Genomic DNA, 16004 nt, shown 5'->3' on the forward strand with positions numbered 1-16004 from the left:
CGGACGGCGCGGGAGCAGAGGGTGAAATCGCCCCTGAGGACGCCAGCACGCCCATTGCCAGCGCGCCTGCTGTGTGGGGCAGCAGCGCCGATGAAGGCGCTGGTGGCAGCAGGTAGGTGTGTGGCGGCGGCGGGTGGGAAGAACTCGGTGGAGGGATGGACATGATCGAACCCGGGAAAGCTGATATCAGATTGTTATGTGGCTGCTAGAAGGAGCGCGCGAGAGGGCCGGCTGGGGGCCTTTTTGCCCACGGCCAGGCAAGAGGGAAGGGATTTTCTATTTAATTAGATTGATATATCTCCTTTCCTTATATAGAGAGGTTTACTTGACTCCTAAACAAACGATCCTTATCTCTAGTTAACCCTAAAACTAATGGACTATACCACCAGGTCAGGCCCATTACGCCCGTTACGTACTCTAACACATTGGATAATCCTCCCAGAGTAATCGATTTGCTTGCTGCTGAAACTGAGTGTAAGCTGGTGTTCTTGTCATACCAAGAACTGGTATTGGTGATGCCTGACCTGACTGGACCGGTTGAATCTGGGTATTGTCAAACCCCGGAGGAGCAGAACGAAGCCCTGTGTTAACCGGAGGAGCAGACCTGTAAGGGCAGCACATTGCATTGTTTTTTCCTGTTCCACGGCTAGACTCCGTTCCTCGGTCAAAGGCCTTGGTGGCACCTCCTCTGTTTCTTCAGTTGGATCTTTAATTACTGGTGCTCGATCACGACTCACAGCAGGCTGCTGGCCTGAAGAAGGAACATCAACTGTGTTGGATGCATTTACGCTAAGTGTTTTGAGCACTTCATTGATTGCAGATAGCTGACTGCCGAGCGCTGCCACTGCTGACTGAACCCCTGTAATCACCTTTGTCATAGCATCTTGTTTGGAATTTGATGCCTGCACATCCTTGTGCAACAGACCAGCCTCTTCCCGGAGGTCAACTGTTTCCTCATGATTTTCATGTACATCCTCCTTGAGATGGAGTAACTCGGACTGATCTGCCCCATGATCTGACCACAGGACAAGGAATTTTACTACCGATAGGAGCAGGCAACCCGTACCTGGAACAGATCCTGCCGCCACCATAGACGAACGCCTCCCGTGCAGCACCGCTCACGCTAGAACCTGGGATTTGACCACCGAAAGAAGATGCTTCGGCAACCAGTTCTGCCACTCGAGCTGCCGCTGAATTTTCTACCACCAATAACACCACCGATCGCCATCTCCTGAACCAACGATCCCGCCTCCAACACCACTACCACAGCGCCGACGCCGCCGCCAGTGGGTCGGAAAGGGAGGGAAAATCACTTGTATGCCACCACACGATCACGCCGCCAAAGGAAGGACTGACTCATGATACCAATTGTTACACCCCGGGTTGGATCTAGGGATTTGATATGGATGGAAGCTAGGGTTTGAGGCGTTTGCTTTATTCAAGAGGAAGTCGCCATTGCAGAGTATGGTAGCTGTAAGTATAAAGTATACAATTAGGATTTTAATTGGAATCAGATAGATGCCCACGCAGGAGCTGTCTGAGGCTGTTATATAGCCGGACAAGAAGTGAAACGGTGCAGTAGAAATGAATTACTACAGTGCAAGACAGTGAAACACGGCGAGCGTAGTGAGCCGTTGTATCCACGCTTCATGATGCTTGTAAACCGTCCAATAACTGAATGAAGCGGTACACACCTAGAGCCTGAGAACTATTCCATTCAAACTCCTGCACAAAACTCTTCAAATAACTACAGGAAATATTTATATTCTTGATGTCTGGCAGAGCCACAGAACAAAAGAAATGGTGACGAAAGTGTGACGAAAATAATTTTTTGGTTGTGACTCATGTTTTCTTCAATTCTTGGTTGAGATAGAAGATCTTCAGTAACACCTTGGAAAGGCTTAGGAGTGTTTAGAGATAATCGAGTTACTCAATGCAAGCCTCCCAAGCAATCAAATTACACTAACGGCAATTGGTAAGCAAATCTAATGAACGCTCCTTTGATCCTATCAACCTTTCTCCCTCCATACTCACCTTTATCCTATCACCACAAGAATTGAAGAAAACATGGAGCCACGGTACAACTGAACGATACAAACTGAAAAGAGGGATTGTACTCCCTCCGTCCCACAATATAAGAGCATTTTTCAAGCTAACACGGTTTGAAAAATGCTCTTATATTATGGGACGGAGGGAGTAGCATTTATTGTTTTTCTTAACATAAGATTCCTTCAACTATGCTGCTTCGGCCTTGCTGACATGGCTGGCGAGCTCATCATTGTGACTGCAATCTGCATATGACAAAGCACAACCAAGTCACAGCAAAAAAAAACCTCCACATAACAAAGAACCAATGAGGGAACGTCAATTACAAACAAAACCTTAAAGAGTTCTTTATGTGCATGATGGGACCGACCTAATAATGCCATGATTCTGATCAAGGAAACAGCAAAGAAGAAGAATCTGGTGCACAGAACTAAAATCTAGCACATTCTTTCAAACATGTCCTAAACTGGCTCAAAAAATGTGTCTTCATATTTTCAGTGCCAAAACACTAAGTAAATCAGCAGCAACTGAAGGTAAAGGAAAAGTGGCACCATCATGCAATGCTAACCATTAAATAAGCAGCAATGCAACACTCCCCATGAATCAACCACCTGCTGGACATCCAAATAGTATTTCAAATGTGATCCTTCATCGACAGGTGAGCAAGCAGCAATGCAGAATTTACCACGATAGGGTGAGAAATTAATACTGTTCTTGCCAATGACTTCAAAGCAATGCCAATGGAAGGTATTAAGCGAGCAAACTGACACGCCAAAAGAAATATTTCTACTTTTATGCCCGGTAAATGGTACTTGAACAAATAAAGATCAAGACGATTCGTTTTTATAGTACAACAGTGGTTATGTGATTACAGAGTAAACAAACTTCAAACTCGGATGGACATTCCATGTTCCACATTAAAGCCCAGGCACATCCTCTAGGAAATAATAAATCCAAATGAAAACAGTATCCATTCCAATATCCAGGAGTTCCTCAACTGAATTTTACGTCTATGTAACTTTCCTAGGCATCTTATAAAATAAGTAATCGGAAAACCGTACAGACTACATTTTTCCATCGGAAGGTTGGATGAGCAACCCCCAGCTAGAAAGACATATATATTTAGAATACCAAATTGGCGACCTAGCTAAACATGTCGGTGGAGAAGCCTATTAGTTATTTTAATCAAGGATCATGGTAAAGGTAATCAATGCGTATCAAAGAGCAGATGATCCGCCACTCCCACCAAAACAGAAAATTTTGGTTTGCACAAATAAAATCAAGTATATAGAAAAAAAAAGGACACACCACTGCGACCATATCCTCACACAAGATAAGTACAGCCAGATACAGAAAGATTTGACCAATCTACCATTGCAAAAATATAGCTAAAAATTACAATATCTTCTATAGCTCCAATCCAACAAATGAAAACAACAAAATATATGCAAAGTGTAGAATATGAAGTATAGGCTGTGCAAACACAATGCATTGATCGGTGCACTAGGCACGTATATATGAGTACAGAGGGGGGCCACAACCTCGACTATACAGAGGAAACATGAGGTGGGCCCAATACACAATATACGCGTACACAATATACTCAACACAAAGAAACCATTCATGAAGGTGGAAGGAGATTGCTGCAATACCATACCTGTGAGGGAACAAGGTCTAGTTGTCGTAGACAGGAGTATTCTATTCTGCCATAGGGCGTGTAAGCGGAGAAGCGTCGGCAGTCCTCGACTCCTCGTAGTCATGACAACACGTCGTCAATTCCATAGCAGGCCCAACCGCCCTAGTTGGAGCAACCTCGCGCTAGCCATGTAGGCCAGGCCCTCTCACCTGCATGCTGTACGAACATCAAGGAAAAAATCAATATCCCACCCGGACACTTTGGCGAGCAACTGCTGTGCAAAACATTGATTAAATGAAGCAAATCAAGAAGGGGAGAGCTAATTAAGGGGAAGAAAATCAGGTATAAACACTAATAAGCCACAACTGCTACCCACAAATAGGTTCCTTAACCATTACAAAAAATGGTTTGATGTTCATCATACTATGAAACAAAGGTGCTATGCAAATAATAAACTGTTTAAATTGGCTACTTGTGGTATGGAATCCCAAATTAAACAAGAAATATACTCATTACTATATATTGGAATGGCAAAGAAATGACAAAAGAAAACTTACAGCAAATAATCAATGGATGTACCTATACCTAAAGGCAGCACATATCTTATTACAGAACCAAATCTGAAACAATATGCAATTTCTAAACATTGCACCATTATCATATAACTGCAATTTCAAATATTTCATTTCAGCTGGAACTCCAATGCAGCAATCATATTTGTTTATGTCAGTACTGCAACTGAATCACAATAACTCAAAGCAATACACATGTGAGCTTCATTAGCAATCAACCTAGTAAACAAATACCTATTTCACTGTTCCTCATTTATACCAACCACTCATGCTTATTACTGTACTTTCTTCAACATGAAAGTACTCTCTTGATCAGGAGGGCACAGGTAATATTGGACTATGAAATAGTGCATGACAAGCAGAAACAAAAAGCAAACACCACATGGCAAGGTACAAATTTGTAGGCACACAAAGGTTACAGGCAATAAGATCAACGGCAGCCTCCACTGTAGCTATAAAATCATTTTCACAAAATTTATGCCATGCAAGAAAAAGAATACAAACACTAACTACGTTAAGGATGATGAAATCTTGGGGTAGATATAAACCTTTTTATGGGGATAAGCGTACTTTCTTTGGGATGCTCATGTGGGTCCTGTAAGGAAGATCAATAAATATATGAGCACATAAAGGGCCCCCAATAGCTGCAGACCATAAAAAAGTATGCAAAAGTAGAGAGGAAACACCAGGAAGGTTACATCAGTTCAGATCAGGTTTACTGATGTTTGGTCATTTCAGAGTTTAGATGGCAACATGTTCAGATATTAATTAGCAAAAATGCTACACTTACGGACAACATCTACAGCTTACACCTACGGACTCATCTTCCCATAAATCCTCTCCTCTCTTGCTTTCCTGTGATGGTTCCCCCTCCTTTTGATTTCCAATCACATCTTCACAACTCGTCCCATAAGCTAACTTCTGTAGAAAACGTCCGTAGATGTAGCGTTGTCCATTAATTAGTACCACGTACACTATGTTCAAATTTACATGGAGTAAAACCACCAAGAAGCCATCGCTGCTCTCTGTGGCCTCCTCTTTGAAGCATCATCCACAGGCCACCGCACTGTAGAACAAGAATCAAATTAGTGCGGGGAGGAAAACTATTATCAGACCGAGGAGACTCGCCGGGGGAGAAAAAGTGGAGGGCTGCCAGCCACAACACCCGAAGGCCGGCGGACGGAACCGTCATCCCATCTTGGTCCATCTGTCTGTTCCTTCGTGGCCGTACTTCCTCCACACCTTCCTACGGCGATGAGGGATTCTAGCCACAGCCAGATCCACCACTTCTCTTCGCCTGCTCCAGCAGACCGAGGCCTAGGCCGACGACGAGCAACATCCGGCAGGTCGGGGCACCGTCAGGGAAGGAGGACTATCTGCTTCCTCTCACCTGCCTCCTGAGCCGTCCCCTCCTCACCCACACCGCGTGGTGGTGGCGACATGGAGGAGAGGAGAAGAGGCTGGTGGGACTGGAGAACCAACAGCACCACCTCGTGTTGATCTGGGGACGACTAAGCCCTGGCTGACAGGAGAGGAGGCGGCTGCAGAGGCACGAGAATCGAGGAAGAGGAGGGGAGGTGGCTGTGGCCTGTGGCACGAGGGTTAGGTCACAGGTCCTCTCCAATCAACGGGCAAGACGAGTGTGCGAGCACCCACTCGAACAGATTACACCCCTCTCACCTGAGTACCCATGCCACTGCACCGCGGGCCCAAATGCCAACCAGGACCACCGAAACACGAGGGTACAGCGCGGTCGAGTACACTAGTGGAAATTCATCCCTCACGTCGCTCTTACACAATAAGCCATGTAGTCCCAGGAGAAACCCAGCCTCTGCTCCCTGGCACCCACAAGATTGCAAACCCCCAGTCATAGAGCGCTGAAACAGTTCAATGCATGCAAATGCAACAAGCGGCTGACCAATCAACATCGAGGTAAAAACGCAACAAGCGGCTGACCAATCAACAGAGGGCATGATGACAGATAAAAGAAAAGCTATATCCGTGTTAGGTTCCATACCATTTTGGACTTGTTGCAATTATTTCCTATGAAGTTAAATATCATTAATTTGCTCTAAGCACCCTACAGGCAATGAAGGACGACCATTTGTACGATCTTATGGGTTATTCAGGGTCTGATGTGCTTTTTCGACTTCCATGCAAGAATAATACAAATAATACCTTTAGCTGAGAGTTCAACCAAGTGTTTTCATTCAGTTCAAGATGCAAAATTAATTGAATATTTTGCAAGACAGTTCTTTAACATCATAATTACGATGCAAACAACCACTTCACCTTTTTCATTAAAATAAACTAGAAGAAACATGGATGCCAAAACGTCACACTGAAAATTATCGATCCATGGTTGAAACTTGGCCGTGAATTTGACACATGTTTCCCAATAAACAAAGGATTTAATTATGCAATCTCCAGTAAACTTAAAATAAACATGTAAAGATTTAGTGCATGGTTTACCCAAAAAATAATGTGTGTAACTCAAACAATCAACTAATTAAGGAACTCTTTCCAGATTAATTATGTGGTCACTAGACAATTGATACATTCTTAACAGAAAAAATGGTCCCGGGAACTACATATTGTCTCCGGTATATTTCTATTATAGAATACCTATTCAGTTGTAAGAGAACAAAAAAAAAAGAATGAAGCTTGAACCATTTCTTTTGTTTTGGAACCATACTTTGACCAACCTGTGCAAGGTAAGATACATGTATTATTTTTTATGCATTATTTGAGTAAGTACACATCAATGCCGAGATTGATGCTAGAAAAAAAAGACCCAAGCTGTAAAATGAATAATGGAATTGCATATTAGGTATATATGAGGAGGGGAGTTTTTCAAATATATATAAGGTATCATTACCACAGACTATTGATTATAGTTATTCAAGAAATAACATAGCTTTGCTGAAGATCAGTGTCAAAACAAAGAGCCACGAAAACTGACACACCAAAGGCAATAGCGGTGGATATCACTCGAGTATGGCTTAACAGAGCAAGGCCAAAGTATGAAAAACTGCATAGATAACAAAAAACATTGCAACCACATGTATTGCAATCAAATGGCATTCTTAGCTCAAGTAGATCTTAAAATTGTCAAATAAACCTTTGCTTAAGACTTAAAACAGAGTATGCTAAAGTGATAAAAGTTTATAGGTCATGTAAAATAATTTATTTCGCATGAAATGTATTTAGAAATGTTGGCTAATTTGCTTATTTTCTTGCCACATATCTTAGATCATTCAAAATATTAATGAAGCTGCACTTTGCTTTTGTGAGTATCAAACATAAGTAAAAAGATGGGAGATACAATCCACTATGGAGTTCTCTTTTATCCACCATGGAGATAAAGTCAACTAACTTTGCCTATATATAATTGAAAGTACGCGATGGTTACCTTTGGTGCTGCATCCTGTAATAGTTGAGGAATATTTGAGAAAGACTTGCTAAGCAACAACAGTCCAGCATAGGTAGTGTTGCACCACTAAAACAGAAACATGAAGTTTCCAATCAATTGCCTCACATAGTTTGTGGTAGAGAAATCTAAAGGATGTTACTAACATAAAAACAATGATATGGTGGCTCCATTCATGTACATCGATGCTATGAAATAGCATGTCTTAGCACGAAAAGGCAGCATGATAAAATTAAATGTGAATAATGATGAAGGTAAAAGAAAAACGAAGCAAGATGAATAGCCAAAGCATTCAAAATATATCTCCATATGGAGTGTCATTATAATTAAAATTCATGTGCTCAAATCTGTTTGGTAGTGCATCCTCTTCAACTATTCATTTAATGGAAGTACATCCAAAATGAAACCGAAGTTACATATTCTATAGCCATGAATAGAATACCAGTAAATAGACTACCAATACTGAGATAGAAGACTGTCACATTTCTTTTCCTTCAACAAATTAATTGATATAGATAGGGTCAAAATCCTCACTATATAATATAAGGAATTTGTACCACAAGCAAAGGGCATGCGTAAATTATAAATTTGATTGTCTACATGCTGATGAAGATGTGAACTATCGAATCAAAGCCGGACGGATGAAGTGGCGCCAAGCTTCTGGCATTCTCTGTGACAAGAGAGTGCCACAAAAGCTAAAAGGCAAGTTCTACAGGACGGCGGTTCGACCCGCAATGTTGTATGGCGCTGAGTATTGGCCGACTAAAAGGCGACATGTTCAACAGTTAGGTGTGGCGGAGATGCGTATGTTGAGATGGATGTGTGGCCACACGAGGAAGGATCGAGTCCGGAATGATGATATACGAGATAGAGTTGGGGTAGCACCAATTGAAGAGAAGCTTGTCCAACATCATCTGAGATGGTTTGGGCATATTCAGCGCAGGCCTCCAGAAGCTCCAGTGCATAGCAGACGGCTAAAGCGTGCGGAGAATGTCAAGAGAGGGCGGGGTAGACCGAATTTGACATGGGAGGAGCCCGTTAAGAGAGACCTGAAGGATTGGAGTATCACCAAAGAGCTAGCTATGGACAGGGGTGCGTGGAAGCGCTATCCATGTGCCAGAGCCATGAGTTGGTTGCGAGATCTTATGGGTTTCACCTCTAGCCTACCCCAACTTGTTTGGGACTAAAGGCTTTGTTGTTGTTGCTGTTGTTTTGTTGTTTGATTGTCTACATGCTATATTCCTAATCATGTACGTGCTCTATATCATGGCTATGGTTGTGCCTCACGCCCATGCCAAGTTTGAATGACACAAATTTCTTAAATGTGGCCATTTTACAAAACAGTGAGAAAAATATAAAACATGTACCTCGTATCATCTTCCATGGAGGATGCAACCCAACGAAGAACAATCTAGGCACACAAGAACATCAGACAACTACTATAAGCAACCTGTAGTTTAATACTGCGATTACATTTGAGGCTTTTCGTAAACATGTATAAAATCTCAACCCAGACTGCGAAAAAGATGTCAATAAATAACTTAGCTACACATAGAAAACAGCCAGCATAAGATTTCAAGCAGAAGCATAAACAAAACAGGAATGTTTCTATCTCTTCTATAGATGGAACACAATTCAATACTCATGTTCGGAATTACATGAAGGGAAAACAAATGTCCTAGAAAAAATGTCAAATCTATAGTTTCTAAAATTTCATATCTAGCAAAACAAATTTTCTTAACAATTCAAGATTGCCTTAACCACAATAAGAAAAGTGCACAAATACCTACTAATGCTTTATTTTACATTGTTCCCCACAAATAATTCCGAACAATTTAAGAAAAAGAAAAGATAGTGGTCTATATAGAGAAGTACAAAATAAAGTCAAAAGGTGACTCTGCCCCCAACTTGCATTTTTAAAAATACAAGCACACCAGACCAAGTTGACCGCAATAATTTGATGATTTTGGTAATACAAGAAAATGAATTGATTAAAGTCCTTTCACACATCAGTGCAACACTGGCTCTGATGAAACAAATCTAACTGCAAGTCAAAGAATGTTACGGAAGAGATGCAAAAGTACAAACTTCAGATAACAAACATTGACATTTTGTCTCCCCAACCATGCTAGTATAGCGATCTGTTGTGTGAGCGGTTGGCAACGTCGACGGTGATGGCACAGGATGCAGGCTGACTAATCGAGATGGAACAACAGCGGCTACCAAAGTGGTGGACTGATCGAGACAACAATGGCGCGAAGTTGAATAGAGACAGCAGTGTGTGTACCTGCAACGTCTCCTCGGATGTCTACGCGCAGAAGTGTGCAGGAAGAAGGGGAAGAGAGGATGGGTGGATGGCTCAGTTTGAGGTGAGACAGCAAAGTAGGTTAGGCAAACAAAGGATCAAATCCCTGTTTCTAAGGTTCAGTGAACTGCTAGATCGTCCAATGTAAGATCCAACAGCCACATGCCTAGGCTCCGCGAGCGATGTCTCCGTGCACGGTCATCACCGAGCTGGGGAGCAAGCTGGACCGTTGGCGTGATTTTCGAGAGAGATTTAGCCAGAATCCATTGATCAATCACAGATCGTCCTAGCTGCTAGCCCTTTAGCTACGTACGGATGTGCGACACCGAATCAATCGGGTCAGCTTTGGTAGCTTGCTACAACGTCTCCGTAGCAAATCTGAGCCAGCTCTTCATGGCACTCTCACCGGCAGCAATCAGCGAGTTGCTGGGGTTGCTACAGCCAGTTGATGTACAACCTCCCTGTGCAGTTTCCAAACGACATTGTAGAAGGGAATCCTTAGACTCATGGGAGGATGGAACACTTCTCTCTAATGCACATATAACTCAGATATGAACCATTAGTTGTGTTCGTTATAATTAGCGTCCACGGAATAAAGGACTGGATGTTTCCGATTTTTGTTAGATTTTCTAACTTATTTCTCTATTTTTTATCTGTATTGTGCTTTTAGTATATACTCCCTCCGTCCGAAAATACTTGTCGAAGAAATGGATGTATCTAGAACTAAAATACATCTAGATACATCCTTCCGGGACAAGTATTCCGGGACGGAGGGAGTAATAGATAGATGATAATTTGGGGAGACAAACAGCTGTCAATCCACTGAACAAATGCAGAAGGAATTTCAGTTTTCCCCGGCATACCTAGACACCCGAAACCATGCGCATCAATCACGTCGTTTTGGTAAGAAGGTCAAAAATCTCAATGTCTCCAGGAAATACTAGCCAGTGGATATATAACCACCAGCGCCATCTACATTCAATCTTTTGTTCTGAAAATACACAAAGGGTGAAGAGAAATCACAAAACATGAACAAAAAGGTGTGATTGGACAACAGGGTATTTAAAAAATGGATACACAGGCAGATCTCACAATCTGCCTGGTCAAAACCTTGGTCCAGATATCACATTCTGAGAAATCGTTCTTGAGCGAATTGACTGCCTGTTGCAAATACATAAAGTCAAAATGAGCGTGAAAGAAAAAGGGAGCGCACTGAATAAACATAAAATACCTCTTTTCTTAATAACTCTAATTATTGCAATACTGTGGACTTGGTGGTTGACTCAGAACAAGGTCGACACAGGAGAGAACAAGTTAAACGTGGATGAAATTCTGTCTCAGATCAGGAGGAATGCAGCTGACTATGAAACCTGTTGCATAAACAAGCTGAAGCAAACAGTACCCATTGCTAGGAACTGGAAACCCCCGAAAGGTGATGTGCTGAAAATCAATATAGATAGCAGTTTCTTGACGGAGTCATAGGAGTTAGGATTGGGTTTTGTGATCAAATATGTTACAGGTGGCGTGGTGTCTCAGAGGCTGGTAAACTGCGATTCCTACATGAGGCTGGTAAACTGTGATTCCTACAGGATACTATGCAGGCAGAAGCTGAGGCTTGCTTCAATGCTATTCCGGCAGCTCAGTCCTGGCAAATGACGCATATAATCACTGAAACAGATGCACAGGAGCTTCTAAAGGTCATCGTAACAACAGACCAGGACCTGGTGCCAAATGGAGCTCTTTCTAGAGAAATTAAAGCGTTTCTTGCATTACATTTTTTGTTTTTAAAGTGATGTACTGCCCTAGGCTTTATGATAAGGTAGCGGATGCCCTTGTGGCGTTCGGTGCAAAGATCATCGTCGATCACCAAGCCATATGGCTGGGTGGCACTCCTACCTTCATCCATGACTTGGTGGCCAGCGATCTTGCTGAGCATTCTGGTTAATGGAATATAACATTTCCATGTCAAAGGAATTGCCATCGACATCAGAAACACGGCCGGTCAGTCAGCAGCAAAGTGTGGAAATGGATAAACATATGTGAACGGATCTAGGATGCACATTTGTCATGGTTAAGGTTGCCCTACTGTCGTAGTTATATGTTCATTGCTCTAGATATAGATAATCCCTTCATTCTCCACTTGTCAAGGAAAAACATAAGTTAGCATCCACAGAATTCGTCAGAATAGATGACTAGTGAATAGAATCTATTCATAGTTTTGTTAAAGCATACGGTTGGGTGTCAGAATATCAAGTGTTGTAAATGATGACAGAACGCAACTACACATCTGATGTTTCATATCCGATAGTTATATGACACTGCAGATCAAGCCATCCATATTTTTTTGCCTAGACAATCTAACGCTGCAAAAAAAAGTATTGGACACAGGTCGTACACAAAGTGTCGTGTGCACAGTAATTTCGATGCTGATATGCATTAAGGCCTATGCTGAGAAAAAACAAAAACATAAGCTAACCTGTGCATCAACTGCGGTCCCAGAGATGTGATTAGGCATGTAGCGCCATGGGTGATCCTTGGGTACTGGTTGGGGGAACCAGACATCAGCTCCATATCCTGAAAATTTGGAATGAGGTACTTGGAGTAAAAGGGAAAAAAATCCCCAAGATAGAAACATAAGGTAGTGCATCATTATTCTCCTAATCTTAAATATAAAAACATAAGGTACTGCATCATTATCCTAATCTCAAATATAATTTACAGCAGCATAGAGCACCTTTCGCTTTTGTCAGTGGTAAGAAATTGTTGGCTACAAACTGGCATACTCGAGTACTTAATATTACTGCATTATGTTATACTGATTTCAAGTTTTAGCATATTACCCCACAAAATGCAAAACGCGGACTCAAGATGTATATCATAGACCCCAACAAAAAGAGTTAGATACACATCCTGCAGCACACTGGTGCTTAAGATAGACTAATTAAAAGAAAGAATGGTACCTGAATGTGACTGCTGGAACAAGCATCAGCAACTGCCTGGGTATTCATGATTGCTCCACGAGCATTATTCATGATGGTTACACCTTTTTTCATCTTTGCAATCTTTTCTTTATTGAACATGCCGGACCAAACAGAATTTTGAGAAATTGCATATCAGAAGACGGTGGAAAAGAACAAGAGTGTGATGAATGGAAACCTAATTTTCTCAGTAAGAGGAATATTGATCACTGTGACATCACACTTTGGAAGCATGGCATCCAGGTCCCCTTCCAATTTGGCCCCAATTTCTTTCTCATGCTATGGGTTTATCTGAACTCTGTCATGGTAGAGCAGGTTAAAGGTTGAAGGGCTTAAGACACTGAAGTAAGAGCCTGCCGATACGACCAGCCCCGACAGTTCTGAAAGTCTTTCCCTCAAGATAAGCTCTATGGGAAATGCCTGCAACATTCTATTCACCTTGGAAAACTTGTTGATAGCCAAGGCAAGAAGTTCCTGAGCAGAATCAAGATGCGCATGAGCTCATCTTCTGCCACCAAGATGCTGTTACTTCCAGTAACATCTGCCGCAGTCAAAGCAGCCGCAGCAGCAGCTGGCTAATCTTCAATATGGTCCCAAGCCAATCCCAGCAGAGAGAAACAGCTAGAGGTTCTCTACCTCTAGGGACAAAAAGAGAAATCATGTATGCACACGTTAAGAATCATATAACAACAATCAGAGATATAAAACCAGCATCTCTGAAAAATTACTTCACCTTGACTTAACAATACCAGCATCTCTTGTTTCTTCTTGACCTAACAATTTCCTCAGTGAAAACAAGAAAGTTTGCTCTGTTAATCCCTTCGACTTTGAACTCTCTGATATCATGGTCCCTGCATATATGGACTGAACTACTAATTAGCTGCAGAAAGCATGGGCACGGATAACTCATTGAAAGGAAAACCAGAGAGCAACTTTAATGCTTACAGCAAAGCATGGGCACAAATAACTCACTGTTCATCTGCCAGTACTTTATTATCGAAGAAGAAACTACAAATCAAATGTACTACTAAATCAGTAGTACATTTCTTGGTCTGCAAACCATTAATCAAACTGGAGATGCAAAGTATACCGAGATTGAATAAAAGTCTGAAGATAAGACATAAGTAGTCTCAAGTAAATCATATCCTCTACTATTCCAGAACTATGTGGATTTGTGTTTACACTATTTGGCAACTAAACTGACATGTTAAGTATTCTATTGACTAACACGACCAAATCATTGGCAGAGAGAAATAGGCTAATGGGCAAAATTGACTAACACGACTAAACTGACATGTTAAGTATTCTATTGACTAACATGACTAAACTGACATGTTAAGTATTCTATCGACTAACACGACCAAATAGACTAACTGACATCATTCAGATATGCTCCCTACTAAACACATGCAGCGAAAGCGAGATGTTTGTGGTCTTAATGTGCAAAATGTAGAGAAATAGGCTAATGATGCTTGGATTTAAACAGCAACCACAATTGGTGCACAATACTGCAGGAACCCTTGTGATCAGGACAATAGTGAACAGATATTACATAAGAAGGTACGACGAAATTATGTACAGGATGAGTATGAGCTAACTCTGCATCGAATTAAACTGGATCGTCCTCCGTAACAGGAAAAGTAGGCATCAAATAGGAACAGACATGAATAATCAGGAAAACAAAACAGAGAACCCAAATTATCATCCAACACAACTAGTCCATATCAATTCAGCAGAAACAAGGAAGATAACCCAACCGCCCCTTGATTTAGCTCGAGTAAGAGAAATCAGGAAACTAGTAAAAAAAAGTGTGGAGAAACACGTCAGTAACCGGCAAAATATCCGTCGCTTAGGGGTCCTACCGTCGCTGCACGCGAACCTGGGGTGGTAGCAGAGATGGCCAGGGGCGGAGGCGGCGCGACGAAGAGGAGGTGGAGGGCTGGAGGCGGAGGCGCCCAATTCGTGAGCACGCCATCGTGCGTGGGTCGGAGGCGTTGGCCCCGTCGATGACTACGAGGCTCCGACCAGGGAGGGGGCAAGTGGAAACGGGCCACAGCCCACAGGTCGCAGCGAGGGCGCCGTCGTCCGCCAGAGAGTCCGTCCCTCGGCAAGGGGGTGGAGGGAGGATCCGAGGATGTGAAGCAGGAGTCGACGACGAGAAATCGGGAGGCCTCTCCGGCCGCGCCATGCCAGCTCCCGCTGCCCGTACCGAAAGCCGCGCTCGCCATGGCCCACGTCGGCCGATTGCAGCACCAGGAGTCGCGCGGGAGGTGTGAGTCGCGAGAGAAGAAGGCCAGGGACCACGTGTCCCCTCCTCCTATCCGGCCCTGGTGCGGAGGAGCCCGAGCAGCAGGTGGGGCCCCGGACAAGAGAGCACGCGGGGGGGGGGGGGGGGGGGGGGGTACAGGTGGTGGTGCTGGCCGGCGACCTAGGAGACGGGTGGCGAGCAACCCGTCCAGCCGCCGCACGCCGAACTGGCTGTAGGGGCGGCGGCGGGGAGAGCCGCGGCCGCCTCGTGCGGCGCGTAGAGGAGGCTAGGGGTCGGAGGCGGCGGCGGGGGTTGGTGGGAGGGAGGAAAGCAAGGCCGCGCGGTGGGCTGGCTGGCGCTGGGGCACACGGAGGATGACAAGCAAATCGCGCGGAATTGCATTCAGAAAATATAATTCTACTACTTGCTCACTTCCATTCATACAGATTAATCCTGCAAAAATAGCAACACGTCCAAAAAGAACCAGTGCACTAACAAATTAACTGTAAAATGCGCCGGTTTGGCTATAAATGAAGTCTACAGATTGCCAAATTTAATACTATGCTAAAGACCTTTCCCAAAATCTAAGGATATGGCACAATCAAGTTTCAATTTTTTAATATGACATTTTCAGACACTAAATTCAAAACAATATGAATTCTCCGGAAACATCTTAATTTCAAATGATTAGTATACAACAATTTTGTTTTGCTTATAAGGATCAAGCAAAGTTGTCGGTGAGCCCGTGAATTCGCCTCCTCTCTACCTACCACTCCGAACGCCGGTGGT

At 43.1% G+C, this 16004-nt stretch overlaps 1 pseudogene; it reads right to left on the minus strand.

Annotated features, from left to right (window-relative positions):
• Positions 1 to 3264: 3264 nt before the first annotated feature.
• LOC125518197 lies at positions 3265 to 13813 on the minus strand (annotated as a pseudogene).
• Between the last annotated feature and the right edge of the window lie 2191 nt (positions 13814 to 16004).

The sequence above is a fragment of the Triticum urartu genome, chromosome 7, assembly GCF_003073215.2.
Source record: "Triticum urartu cultivar G1812 chromosome 7, Tu2.1, whole genome shotgun sequence".
NCBI classification, from domain to species: Eukaryota; Viridiplantae; Streptophyta; class Magnoliopsida; order Poales; family Poaceae; genus Triticum; species Triticum urartu.